The sequence below is a fragment of the Chiloscyllium punctatum genome, chromosome 18, assembly GCF_047496795.1.
Source record: "Chiloscyllium punctatum isolate Juve2018m chromosome 18, sChiPun1.3, whole genome shotgun sequence".
NCBI classification, from domain to species: Eukaryota; Metazoa; Chordata; class Chondrichthyes; order Orectolobiformes; family Hemiscylliidae; genus Chiloscyllium; species Chiloscyllium punctatum.
This window is the reverse complement of record NC_092756.1, coordinates 58,408,898-58,422,551: the sequence shown is the minus strand read 5'-3', so window position 1 is coordinate 58,422,551 and position 13,654 is coordinate 58,408,898. Positions and strand designations below refer to the sequence as shown.

At 41.1% G+C, this 13,654-nt stretch overlaps 1 pseudogene; it reads right to left on the bottom strand.

The window, feature by feature from the left end:
- The window catches only part of LOC140489023 (Ig heavy chain C region-like), a 36,880-nt pseudogene extending 26,391 nt beyond the window's left edge, over positions 1 to 10,489 (bottom strand).
- Between the last annotated feature and the right edge of the window lie 3,165 nt (positions 10,490 to 13,654).

Genomic DNA, 13,654 nt, shown 5'->3' with positions numbered 1-13,654 from the left:
CAATGTTTAAACGTAGAAAGCTTGGGGGAATTTAATAAGTCAATCTAAGAGACAGCATTCATTAGAAGTTGGAATTGTAAGGTTTAAGCAATAAAATTCAGCATGGCTTTGGTGGAAGTCATATCATATCGGAAGTGATTGATTCTGTTTTCCGGAGAGGCAATGAGAAGTGACATCGGGTATAAAAATTATGTGTAATGCTTCTTGACTTCAATCAGGTTTTTGACCAGATATTGCATCTTCAATATGGTAAGGGTTCATGGGATTGGTGCAGTTTGGCAAAGGCATCGAAGTTTTATTTTTTGGCAGAAGGTAATGGTCGAACGTAGTCATTGTGAAGACATCTTGTGTCCAGTGCCTTACTATATGACTTGGTGCTGGATCCTTTGCTGTTTGCAGCGTATATGAACGATCTAGTCAAGAACGTAGCAATTTTGATCAGTATCTTCAAAGATGAGGTGAAAAACATTTGGTTTTGCAATTAATGAGGAGGAAAGCCAGTGTCACATCGATGATCTTGCCGGTTGGAGAGAAGAATTGAAAACAGAACATTATATCCTAAAGTCTTTGAAGTAAAGTATTTTCGAGACTAGCAATTTAAGATAATATGCGATGCATTGTTGGAATCTACACAATATAAAGGATAAGCGATCTTCTGTTGTGAATATCCACATCATGGAGTGGGGGGTTTGGAGTTATAGTCTGGAGATATTGTGGCTAGACCATTAATTCGGGAAACTGTGGTCTGAGCCCGCAGTGTTGCCACATCTAGTCGTGAATTAAAGTTGATAATTAAACAACTCGTTGAAGGAATAAGCTCCACAGATATTCCCTTTCTCTGCTTTGGATAGCACAACACATCAGCGCAAAAGTTAAGGCTGAAGCATTCACAGCAATCTTCAGCCAGAAGTGCCAGTTGTCTGATCCATCTCGGTATCTTCCATAGATCACCAATATCACAGATACCTGTCAGCTGGGCATTCGCTTCTCTCCATGTGAAATCAAGACACTGTTGGGCAGGGGGCGGGGGGGGGGGAGTGGGTGGGTGCAGGGCTTACTGCAAATGCTATGGAGCTTGACAAAATTCTGGCAATAATACTGATGACTTGTGCTAGCCAATCAATCCCGGTACAGGTACAACACTGGCATGGAAAATAGGCCAGGAATGTCCTGGGCACAGAAAATAGGTCAAACCAACCTGGCGATTTTTTGCGCCTTCAGTCCATGCTCAATCATGAGTTAGATGTAGGATGGTGCTATCAAGCATCACTAGCTCAGCAATAACCTGCATAAATGTGGGTCATGCAAGGCCTACTCAGCTCATGTCTGAATTACAGACTTGATTTAAACATGGACAAAGAACTGAATTCCAGAAACGATGGGAGAGTGACAGCCCTTGACATTAAGGTCACATTCGACAGAGTGTGATATTATGGAGTCACAGCAAAACTGGATTCAATGGGTATTAGGTGACAACCTCCCTGCTGCCTGCAGTCAGACCTCACACATTGAAAGATGGCTCTGCTTGTTAGAGGTCAGTCGTCTCAGCCAAAGTAATTCTCTGTTGGAGTTCCGAAAGAAAGTGTCCTTGGCTCAATCATGTTCAGCTGCTTCAGCAATGACCTTCATTCCATCAGAAGGTCAGAAGTGAAATCTGCATTAATATAGCACTTTTTTGTGACTCCTCAGTCAACATTCAAATGCAACAAAATCTGGACAATATCCAGACTTGTGATGACAAGTGGCACATAGCATTCACACCGGAAAACTGCGAGACAAGGACCATTGACAATAAAAGACAATCTAACCAAAATCCCTTGACATTCAATAGTGTTACCATCACTGAATCCCTCACCATCGACACCCCAGGTTTTACTGTTCATTAGAAATTGAGCTGGACACTCCACTTAAATATAATGGTTGTACGAGCAGGCCAGAGGCTAGGTATACGACAGCGAATAACTCACCCTCCTGATTCGCAAAGCCAATTGACTGTTTAAGAGACAGAGGTCAGGAGGCTAATAGCACAGCTCCCCCCTTGATTGGATAAGAGCAGCTTCAACTGCAATCAAGAAGATTGGCATTGTTCAGGACAAAGCATCCCACTTGACCTGTAGCACATCCACAAGCATCCATTGCCTCCAAATCTGATTCTTAGTCCCTGCCATTGGCACTATCTAAAATACTACACTGCAGTAACTTAGCCACTTCCTTCTCAGTACCTTCCCACTACCACTTGCATCTCGAAGGACAGGAGCAGCAGATACATGGGAACAGCTCCACTGTAAGCTCCTCTCTAAAACACTCGGCATCCTGACATGGAAATATTCACCGATCCTTTACTGTAATTGGGTCAAAATCTGGAATTCCCTTCCTCAGGTCATTTTGGAACATGTTATTTCAGAAAGTCAGCTTACTGCCATCTGCTGAAGGACATCTACGGACATCTAAAAGCAACCACCATGTTCCATGAGTCAATAAAAAAAATCATTGAAGCTAACATGACAGTTTGATAAAGTGGTTGAGGAGGCATTATGAGTATGTAATAAGCAATCAAAACGTTTGGAGTAAAGTTCCAGAATCAGTCCCTACCATGGTAGCTTCAGTTAATAAAAGAGTATGAATGAAAACGCTGGAATAATGAACGATAATGACAGACCTACCAAAGGTTTGAAGCATGTTACATAGTTTAGTATTGTCCTTCAGAGGAGGACGTCTGACCTTCCCACCTGGCCTGCCCTACCCGTTCAACAATAAGGTGATGGTCCTTTCCTGTGCCGAACCAGACTAAGAAATCCATCAGGAGAAAGTGAGGACGGCAGGTGCTGGAGATCAGAGTTGAGAGTGTAGTGCTGGAAAAGCACAGCAGGTCAGGCAGCATCCGAGGAGCAGGAAAATCAACGTTCCAGGCATAACCCCTTCATCACGTATCCTAATGAAGGTCTCATGCCCGAAACGTCGATTCTCCTGCTCCTCGGATGCTGCCTGACCTGCTGTACTTTTCCAGCACTACAGTCTCGACTGAGAAACCATTTGGTTGTAATAAAGCTTCTTAAGAAAGATCAACCATAATTAGCCGAGCAAGATAGCAGGCCTTCAAAAAGGTAGCTGATGACCACCTTCTTGGGATTTTTGACTAACGTTTTCATAATTCAGTGAAGAATTCAATAATGCAAATTACGGTGAGGCAAACTCTTCAGAGTCCGATACAGATTTCAGACTGATGATTGGATGCAAAGTCTTCTGTGATGTTACTGTGAACAGCAAGAGAGTTGTTGCCAGTATTGCACTCCAATGTTTGTTCATGATGTAAAGTGTCAGATTTATTGTATTTCTGTTTGTGACCGCTTTCTGTGCATTTCCAATATTAGGATCACAGTGGTGGTATCATGACACCAGTATTCCCAAACTCCAGTTTGATGCTGAATGGACGGGGTTTGGAATACCATCGTTTGCCCAGGTTGAAATTTGAATTTAAAGACGTCCTGGAATCGGAAAGAAAGCCAAATGATGACCATGTAACCCGAGTCAATAGAAAAAATACAAAAACAGCTGGTTCACGAATGACAAGACATCTGTCATCTTTACCTGGTCTGGCCGACATGAGATTCCAGACCCACTGGGAAGTAATTGACTGTGTTCTGAAGTGGCTTTAGCAAGCTATTCAATGGGCAATTCGGGATAGGGACTCATTGTTGACCCTTACCATTAAGTAATACGTGTAACGAAACCTCGTAACAACTATATCAATTAAATGTAATTGTTGCGGCAGTTCCTGATGTCATTTCAAGTATTTCACGTGAATATTCTAAAACGCACTTTGAGTGATTATGCACCGTCTAATAGGACTACAATATAACTCAGTGGAACATTCAGTGTAGATCCAGTTCAACATTGAAGTTTAATGGCAGAATTTTCAGAACTGAATTGTTAACCTAAATAAAAGTTTTAAATTGTGTTTATCTTTCAGAAATGAATAAAATCTGTTGCAATTCGTCTTCATGAATTTGTATTCACTTCTGAAAACGGTCAACACACTAAAAATAAACTTGTTTCGATTTGAATCTTACCAACAAATCACTTCTTTCATCTGGCTTTGCTGTCACCATCACTTCCTTGAAACCAATTAAGCATTTATGTAAATAAACACAGAAATAGAATTCTCAGAATAAATTACAGAACAACAAACCCCCAATTTATATTTCCCCACAAGCCCAGTACACGAATTGCGGAAAAAATGTAAATACCTCAATGGATCCCAATACTAAGTGATGTTAGGACTTTTTAATGCATAAGTTGTATGATTGTTGAATGACAGAGGTATCAATTGTCATGTTTAGTCAAACAAAACTATAATTAAGAGATACATTGGCACCGCTAATATTTCTGACTCTCTTTTTCTCTCTTCCCCTCCTGCTTGCCCCCCATTTTTCTTTTTCTCTGATGCCTTGTTTTGCCTCTCCACAATCGGACAATGTTTTCCTTAATAACATGAAGCCAACACCTCACCAACATATGCTCTCAGCCATATTCATCTATTTCTTTCGAGAGATTTGAGTCAGTACAGCAAGATATTTTCAAAAATCTGTCTGAGTATTGAGTGATCTGGAAATGCTTGATAGGAATGAGGCTGCAAGACTTTACTGTGTTAGTGTTTTCATTGTATCTCAGCAGTATTATTCTTGGCTGAGGAATGTTTAATGGTTCAGTGTAATGCATATTTAGTCTATAATTGACCTTCACTGCACATTTCATGGAATGTTTAATATTGTAGATGTCGATTTTTTCTGTATCGACTCTGTGTTGTACCTACGCTGGGAGCGTTTTTTTTAGGGAATCCTGAAAGCAGCTCTACTCTGTGTCTAAACCAAAATGGATTTGACATGATTGCATTCGACAGCGCAATGTAGAGGGAGATTTACCCAGTACATTACATGAGCTGTACAATCACGGAAAATATATGACATAGCCATTTAAAGGGGCTTGATCTCCTCCCCACTGTCTTTCTGATTTTGTAATGCTTGATACCAGAATAAAAAGGGAACAACACTATGCATCAAAACTTTGTTATACAAGTAGATTATCTTCGACAGGCACAGACATACATACACACATAAGCAAATCATCTATGAACAACCCTTGCAGTGTTTAATGGTTGAGTGCTGAGACAGCTTTAATACGCAATGTGTGTATTCCATGCAACACATGCCGACAGTGTGCTTGATATGGCAGTTTAAATGTAGTTTTGTTCTGTCTTTAACCTTTTCTGTGACAACTGTGGTTGTGTTTGACAAATATTCAACAGAACTGGAGGACTATAAATGTAGTCACTGCATTAGAGACAGAGTGCAATGCCATGAAACAGGGAGAAAGGCGATCCCTGTCTTTGTTCATGATGAGGAGGGATGGAAGCAGCTGGGCTTCAAACATGAAATGGAGGTTAATTTAAATGAGGCCTATATAATTCTGAAAAGACTAACTTAGAGCAAAGACCAATGATAGGGAACCAGAAGCAGCTTGTTCAGCCAATGGAGTTTGGTCTTCCAAACAATGACATCATGGCTGAACTGATAATCCTCAGCTCCACTTTTCAGGATTTTAACTGTAAGCATTGATTCAATTACCAAATCAAAATCTGCCCATATCAGCCTTCAAAATACTGAATGACCCAACCTCGACAGTCTACTGTGGAAATGAATTCCACAGATTCACTACATTCTGGGAGACAAAATTCTGTTCTGCCCGAAATTTGTGACCTCTAATTCAGAGATTCTACTCCCTGGTCCGAAACTCTCCCACAAGGGGAAACAACATTTCTGCATTTACACCATCAATTTTCCTGAAAATAATAGATGTTTCAGAATGTTACCGCTGAATCTTTTGTGTTGCAATGAGTATAGGCCCAAACGACTCAATCGCTACTCTCAAGACAGTCCCTCCATCTTCAGGATTAGTCGACTAAACCTCATGTGGATTGTCTCACATTCCAGTGTACCTTTTGTTTGGAATATGAGTCCCAAGAACAGGTCACAGTATTCCAGCTGTGGTAAGAGTAGAGCTTCTTTTCAGTTTTAACAAACATTATAGTCATACAGATATCCAGCACAGAAACAGACCCTTCGCTCCAACTGCACTGACCAGATATCTCAATCTGACTGAGTAGCTTTTGCCAAACATTCGGCCAATCTTCCTCTAAATGTTACCTGTTCATACACCCATCGAGGTGCCTATTAAATGCAGTAATTGAACCAGCCTCGACCACTACCGCTGGCAGCTTTTCCATCCATACATGTGAAAAGGTTAACCCTCAGGTTCTTTTCAAACATTTCTCTTCTCACCTTAATCTGCTGTCTTCTTGTTTTGGACTCTCCCACTTGAGGAAAAAGGTCTTGGCTATTCACCATATCAATGCCCTGCCTGATTTTCTAAGTCCTGTTGAGGCCACTCCTCAGCCTTCTTTCCTCTTGCTGCAGGGAAAAGAAAAGCCCCAGCCTATTCAGCTTGACTTATACCTTAATCACTCCAGTTCCAGCATCTTTCTTGGAAATCTTTTCTACACCATCTCAAGTTTCACAAAATCCTTGATAAAAATGATCAGACAGATTTGTCTGTAATAATTCTAAATGTGGCCTCATAAATGTTCTGTACAGCTGAGAAATGACATCTCGACTCCTCCACATAATGTTATGACCAATGAATGAAAGCATACCAAACACCTTCTTCCCCACCCTTTCAAGGAATGATGCATCTGCACCCTTTGGTTTCTTTGCTCAGCAACACTCCCCAAGTCCTGCCCTGGTTTGCTTTACAAAAATGCAACACCTCACATTTATTTTATAATGCATGGGTTCATGAAAGACAGGTCATGTCTAAATGATTTATTGGAATTCTTTGAGGTCATAATATGTGTTGTAGACAATGGGGAACTGGTGAACGTGGTGTATCTGGATTTCCAAAAGGCATTCAACATGGTGCTCCACAAAAGGCTGCTGCATAAGATAAAGATGCACAGTGTTACGGGCAATGCAGTAGCATGGAGAGAAGATTGGTTAACTAACAGAAATGAAAAATTGGGCAAAGACTGGGGATAAATGGGTGTTTTTCTGGTTGGCAATCAGTGGCTAGTGATGTGTCTCAGGGATCAGTGCTGAGACTGCAATTGGTTACAATTGTTGGGACTGCAATTGTTTACAATTCAGATAGATTGCTTTGAGTTAGAGACCAAGTGTAGTGTGATGTAGTTCACAGAAGCCACTTAAATGAGTGATAGGGCAAAGTGTGCAGAAGGATATGGACAGGCTAAGTGAGTGGGCAAGGGTCTGGCAGATGGAGTACAATGTTAGTAAACATGAGGTCATCCATTTTGGTAGGAATAATACCAAAGTGGACTACTTTAAAATGGTGAAAAGTTACAGAATGCTGCTGTGCAGGGGGGCCTGGGTGTTCTTGTGCATGAAACACAAAAGTATAGTTTGCAAGTCCAGTAGCTAATTAGGATGACAAATGGAATAATGTCCTTCATTGCCAGTGAATAGAGTTTAACATTAGGACTTTCTGCTGCAGCTGTATAGGACGCTGGTGTGGCCATGCCTGGAGTACTCTGTACACTTTTCATTGCCTGACATGAGATGGCACTGTGGTGGGGTTTACTGAGGAGTTTGACCATGTTGATTCTGGAAATGAGGGGGTTGGCTTATGAGGAGAGATTGAGCAGACTGGGATTATACTCATTGGAATTTAGAAGAATGGGGGAGGGGGGTTGTAAAATTATAAATGGGATAGATAAAACAGAAGCAGGGAGGCTGTTTCCACTGATGGGTGAAATCAGAACTACAGTGCAAGCCTCAAAATAAGGGCAGCAGATTTTGGACTGATTTGGGGATGAATGTCTTCACCCAAAGGGTTGTGAATCTCTGGAATCCCCTGCCGAGTGAAGCAGCTGAGGCTAAACTGTTGAATGTTTTAAAGGTGAAGATAGATTTTTTGAACAGTAAAGGAATGAAGGTTATAGTGAGCGGGTGGGTAAGTGGAGTCTCAGTCCATTGAAAGATGATCCATGACGCTATTGAAAGGCAGAGCAGACTCGTGGTGTCAGATGGCCTACTCCTGATCGTATTCCTTATATTCGGATGTTGTTATGTTCTAACAGACCTCCAATCCAAAAATTAATGCTCTGACTACTAAATAAATACTGAAAGAACTGTGGATGCTGTGTATCAGAAACAAAAGCAGAAACTGCTGGAAACGCTCAGAATGTCTGGCAGCATCTCTGTCGTGAAAGGCTCACCATTTTATAGTTCCCTGGCTTTTCAATCCAACTTTCTTCAATAATGCTGCCACATTAGTCACTCTCCAGTCTTCTGGCATCTCATTTATGATTATCAACGATACAAATATCTCAGCAAGGGGTCCAGGAATCTCTTCCCTAGCTTCCCACAAAGTTCTGGGAAAACCCATTCAGTTCTCCAGTATTTATTTCCATTTTTCTACATTAAGACCTCCAACACCTCCTTTTCTCTAAGATGAACTCATTTTTAAGGTCACATTATTTATGTCCCAAGTTTCTTCGCTTCCATGCTCCTGTCTACTGTAAATATTGATGCAAAATATTTGCTTAGTGTCTCTGCAATCTCCTGTGGTTCCATGCATGGAAAGCCATGTTGATCTTTAAGGCCTGCATTCTCTCCTTAGTTATTCTTTTTACTTTAAAATAATTTTAGAATCTTTTCGGATTCTCCTTAATTCTATTTGCCAAATCAATTTCATGTCCCCTTTTTTCCCTCATGATTTCCTGTTTGAGTATACTCCGACTGCCCTTATACCCTTCTCAGGATTCACTCAATCCCAGCTGTCTATATCTGATGAATGCCCCCTTCTTTTTCTGGACAGGAGTTGCAATTTGTCTCATCATTGACCTTTTCCCATCCCTTGCCCTTCACACAAACAGAAGTTTCACTGAACTCTCATTGTCTCATTCTTAAAGGCCTCCCACTTGTCAGCCGTCCCTTTACCTTTGAATAACCTCCCCCAACCAACTTCTCAAAGTCTAATACCATCGAAACTGGCCACACTCCAATTTGAAACATTCATTTTTAAATCAATTCTATCCTTTCTCCTATCCATTATTATTAAAGCAATAGAATTATGATCACTTTCCCTGAAGTGTGCCCCTGTGGACACCTCAGTCATTTGCCCTGCCTTGGTACCCAACAGAAGATCAAGTATTGCGAACTGTCTAGGAGGTGCATCCACATATTGAATAACAACGTTTTCTTCTACACACTTAACCAATTTCTCCAATTAAAAATCTTAACACTATATCAAACTCTGTTTGGAATGTTAAAATTCCCTACCATCATCCATTTTTCTGACAGATAGCAGATTCCTCCTTTCATATTCGCTTGTAAACTTCCCACTGAATGTTAGGAGGCCCATTTTACAATCCCAGCTAGGTAATCAACTCTTTCTTATTTTTAAGTTTCATCCATATAACATCACTGGGCAGCCTCCAAGAAAAATCCTCTGTGCATCAGCTGTAATGTTCTGTATAACCAAAAACACCACTCCACCTCCTCTCTTGCTCCTCTGTCTATACATTCTATAGCATCTATATCCTGGAAAGTTAAGCTGCCAGTCCTGTTCATCCCTGAGCCACATTTCTGTAATGGTAATGATATCCTTGTCCCACATTCCCATCTATGCCCTATGTTTATTTGTCTCACATGTCAGGCCTCTTGCATTGAAGCAAGTGCAGTTTAGCAGTCTTACCTTGCTCTTGCCAAACTGTTGTCTGCCTTGACTCCTAGAATTGCTCACTGCACTTACCTCAAAAATTTCTCTTTTCTCTCTATCTTGTTGGTTCCCACCACTCCCCCCCCCCCCCCTACTAGTTTAAAACCTTCAGCATACTGCTAGCAAATTTTCCCTCAAGAATATCTGTCCCCTTCCAATTCAGGTCCCTCTAATACAGGTCATTTCTATCCCTGAAGAGATTCCAATGATCGAAAATGAGAATCCTAACCCCTGCAGCAGCTCCTCAGCCACACATTAGCTGCTCTATCTGACTGTTCCTAATCTCAATATTCCATTAGTTTTTAAGCAAACCCCAACATGACATTTGCCATCTTTATTGACAGTTGAAATTAAAAGCTAACTCTTTGTGGTTCGGCGATCCGGACTCCCTGTAGATTTCTGAATTCAATCTTTATCTTGCCTGTTAAAATGCATAACTTCACTGCATATGTCTGTTCTCATTTATTTCATACACATTACATGATTATACAAAGCTCCTTGTTCACTCTCTTGTCCTATCTTTATCCTTCCGCAAAGTTCTTTTTGTCTCATACTCACCACTTGCCTGCGCTCCAATTTTTGAGTCAATCTCAAATTTGTCTACAGCATATTCACTTTCTGCATCTAAGTCATCAAAGTATTTTTCAATTTTTTGTGTCCCCAGAACATATTTATGTGGTAGTCCACAGATTAACATACTCGGAAATAAAACTCTTGATCAAACTTTTCTGATTGGGATTTCAAAAATCCTCTCTGCATGTCAATAAAGTACCTCCAAATTCAGGGCTCCTATCTTATTCAGTAATCTAATGCATGGGTGCTAGCAAACACCTTCAGAAAATCAAAACATATTACAATCACAGTTTCCTCTATTTTCTCAAGAATTTCAATACTTTTATCAGGCAAGATTTCCATTTTTCAAAGCCATTCTCAGTGTTCTGCTATAACATCCTTTTTTAAAGACTCCACCATTTCTTCAATAAATGATGTTAAACTAAGTAGCTTCAGTCAATCTTTTTTGTGCCTTAACTTTTTTTGAGTGAAGGTGTTGGTTGAAGGATCTACTATCAGCCCTCACTTCCAACTGCTGGAGAAGCACTGTCATTGCATCTACTGTGAAAATCTCAACAAAATGTATCTGATGTTCATCTACTGAGAAAGCAATTCCACAAATGTTCTAGCTCATCACCTTCTGCTGGCGGTCCCAGATTTTACGAAGCAACTCATTGAACACAGCTAATTAGCATCAAACCAAGATCAATATTTGAGCAAAAATATCTCAATTCCTGGTCGCATATTTTTGTTCATCTCTATTTAGGACATTAGCTTCGACAATGTTGAGACTGTGTGGGTGGAGCTGTGAAATACCAAGGGACAAAAAACATTAGTGGGTGTCATACACAGACACCCAGAATGCAGTGGTCATTGTGGAACAGAATTAAACAGGAAATTAGCCAAGCATGTGATATGGAGACATCGGTGATCATGAGTGCTGTTAATCTGCATATAGATTGGACAAATCACAAAGCCACAATGTCTAACAGGGGGAATTCCTGGAGTACACACGGGATAGGTTTTTTAACCAACATGCGGATGAACCTACGAGAGAGCAGGCCATCTTAGGCTGGGTACTGTGTAATCAGAAGGGAATCATTGCCAATCTAGCTGCGTAAGACTTCTTGGGGATGATACAACTTTTTCTCAAGATGGAGAGTGAGCCAGCTGATTTGGAGACTAGGGTGCTGAATTTTAGTGAAGGAAACCATGAAGATATATAACGCATGAGTTGGCGTTGATAGATTAGTGGAAGTTGCTTAAAGGTGTGACAGTAGATAGGCATTGGCAAATATTCAAGGAAATCATGGGGGAACTGCAACAACTATTTATTCCTGTCTGGTACAAAAGCAAAATGAGTAACAGGGCCAATCCATGGCTTATACACGAATATTAGATAGCATCCAATTGAAGGAAGAAGCATAGAGACTGGACAAGACAAATAATAGGTCTGATGTTTGAGAGCAGTTTCGAATTCAGCAAAGAAGGACCGAGGGATTGATGAAGATGGGAAAACACAGGACAAAAGAAAGTAAGCTTACAGGGAACATGGAGACTGACACTACAAGGTTCTACAGTACGTGAAGAGAAAGAGATTGGTGAAGACAAATGTAGGTCCCTACAGATAGAAATGGGGAAATGTATAACAATAGACAAAGAAACAACTGAGTAACTGAATGCATACTTATTCTGTCTTCACAAAAAATAGGACATTTGTACAGGAGGTTGGTGAGGCTGTAGTTGGAGCATGTGTTCAGTATTGGTCACCTTGCCCGAGGAAGGTTGTCACTAAACTGGAAAGTGTGCAGAAAATTTATAAGGACGTTGCTAGGACTCAAAGATCTGAGTTATAAGGAGAGGCTGAACAAGATAGAACTGCTTTTCTCGGGAGTCTAGGAGACTGAGAGGGGATCTTAGAGAAGTGCACAAAATCATGAGAGGCAGGCACCCAGTCCTTTTTGCCAGGGTTGGGGAATCGAGGATTAGATGGCAGTAGTTTAAGGTTAGAGGGGAAACGTATAAACGGGAACCTGAGGGGCAATTTGTTTATACAGAGGCTGGTGGATGCAATGATCTGCCAGCGGAAGAGGTTGAGGTGGGTACGTGCACAACACTTAAAGCAATTTCTACAAATACATGGATAGGAAAGGGTTAGAAGGATGTGGACCAAATGCAGGGAAATGGGGCTGGCATGGCTGGACATTTTGGTCAGTATGGACCAGTTTGGGCCAAACAACCTGTCTCTGTGCTGTAGGACTCTCTGACTCGAAGATAGAAATCAGGTAACAGGAGTCCTGGAGAATGCAAGATTTAGTGAGAGGGAAGAACTGAGGGAGGTCAATATTAGTAGAGTAATGGTGCTGGGAAATTGAGGGGATTGAACCCGATAAATCCTCAGGGCCTGATAAATCTGCATGCCAGAGACCTTAAGGAAATGGTTCTAGAAATAGTGGATGCTTTGGTTGTCAGGATTCATTAGATTTTGGTACAGTCCCTGCAGATTGGAGAACAGCTACTGTCATTCCAACTTTCAGAGGGGAGATACAGAGAAACCAGGGAATTATAGACCAATAAGCCTCAGGGCGGGAGTGGGGAAAATTCTCAGATCCTTTATCAAGTACTTTATGGCAGAGCATTGAGAAATCCGTGGCAGGATCAAACAGAGTCAGTATGGATTCATGGAGAGAAAATCATCCTTGATAAATCTATTGAAATTCTGTGAAAATATAACTGTCAGAGTTGACAAAGGGAAACTAATCAATATGGTATATTTGGACTTTCAGAAAGTGTTTGACAATGCCCCATTTAAGACATCACTGTACAGGATTAACGCACATGGGATTGGGGTAAGTGTACTGAGATAGATAGAAAACTGATAGGCAGAGAGGAAATAGAGTAGGGCTTAAGGGATCCGTGTCAAATTGGCAGCCAGTAACGAGTGAGGTGCCACAGGGACCCCAGCTATTAACAATATATATTAATGATTTGGATGAAGGAATAAAATGTAACATCTGAAGGCTTGCAGATGTTACCAGGTTGGGTGAGAGGGTGAACTGTGACGAGAATGCAGAGATCCTATGGCATGATCTGGACAGATTGGGTGAAAGGGCGAATCAATGGCAGATGCAGTTTATTTTGGATAAATGTCATGTTATTCACTTTGGAAATAAAAGCAAGGTGGTGGATTACAACCTGATTGGCTGTGAATTAGGAGAGGTTATGTGTGCTGCAGGGCCCACATGTCCTTGTGCAGCAGTCGCTGAAGGTAAGCATGCAGGTGCAGCAGGCAGTAAAGAAGGCAAATGCT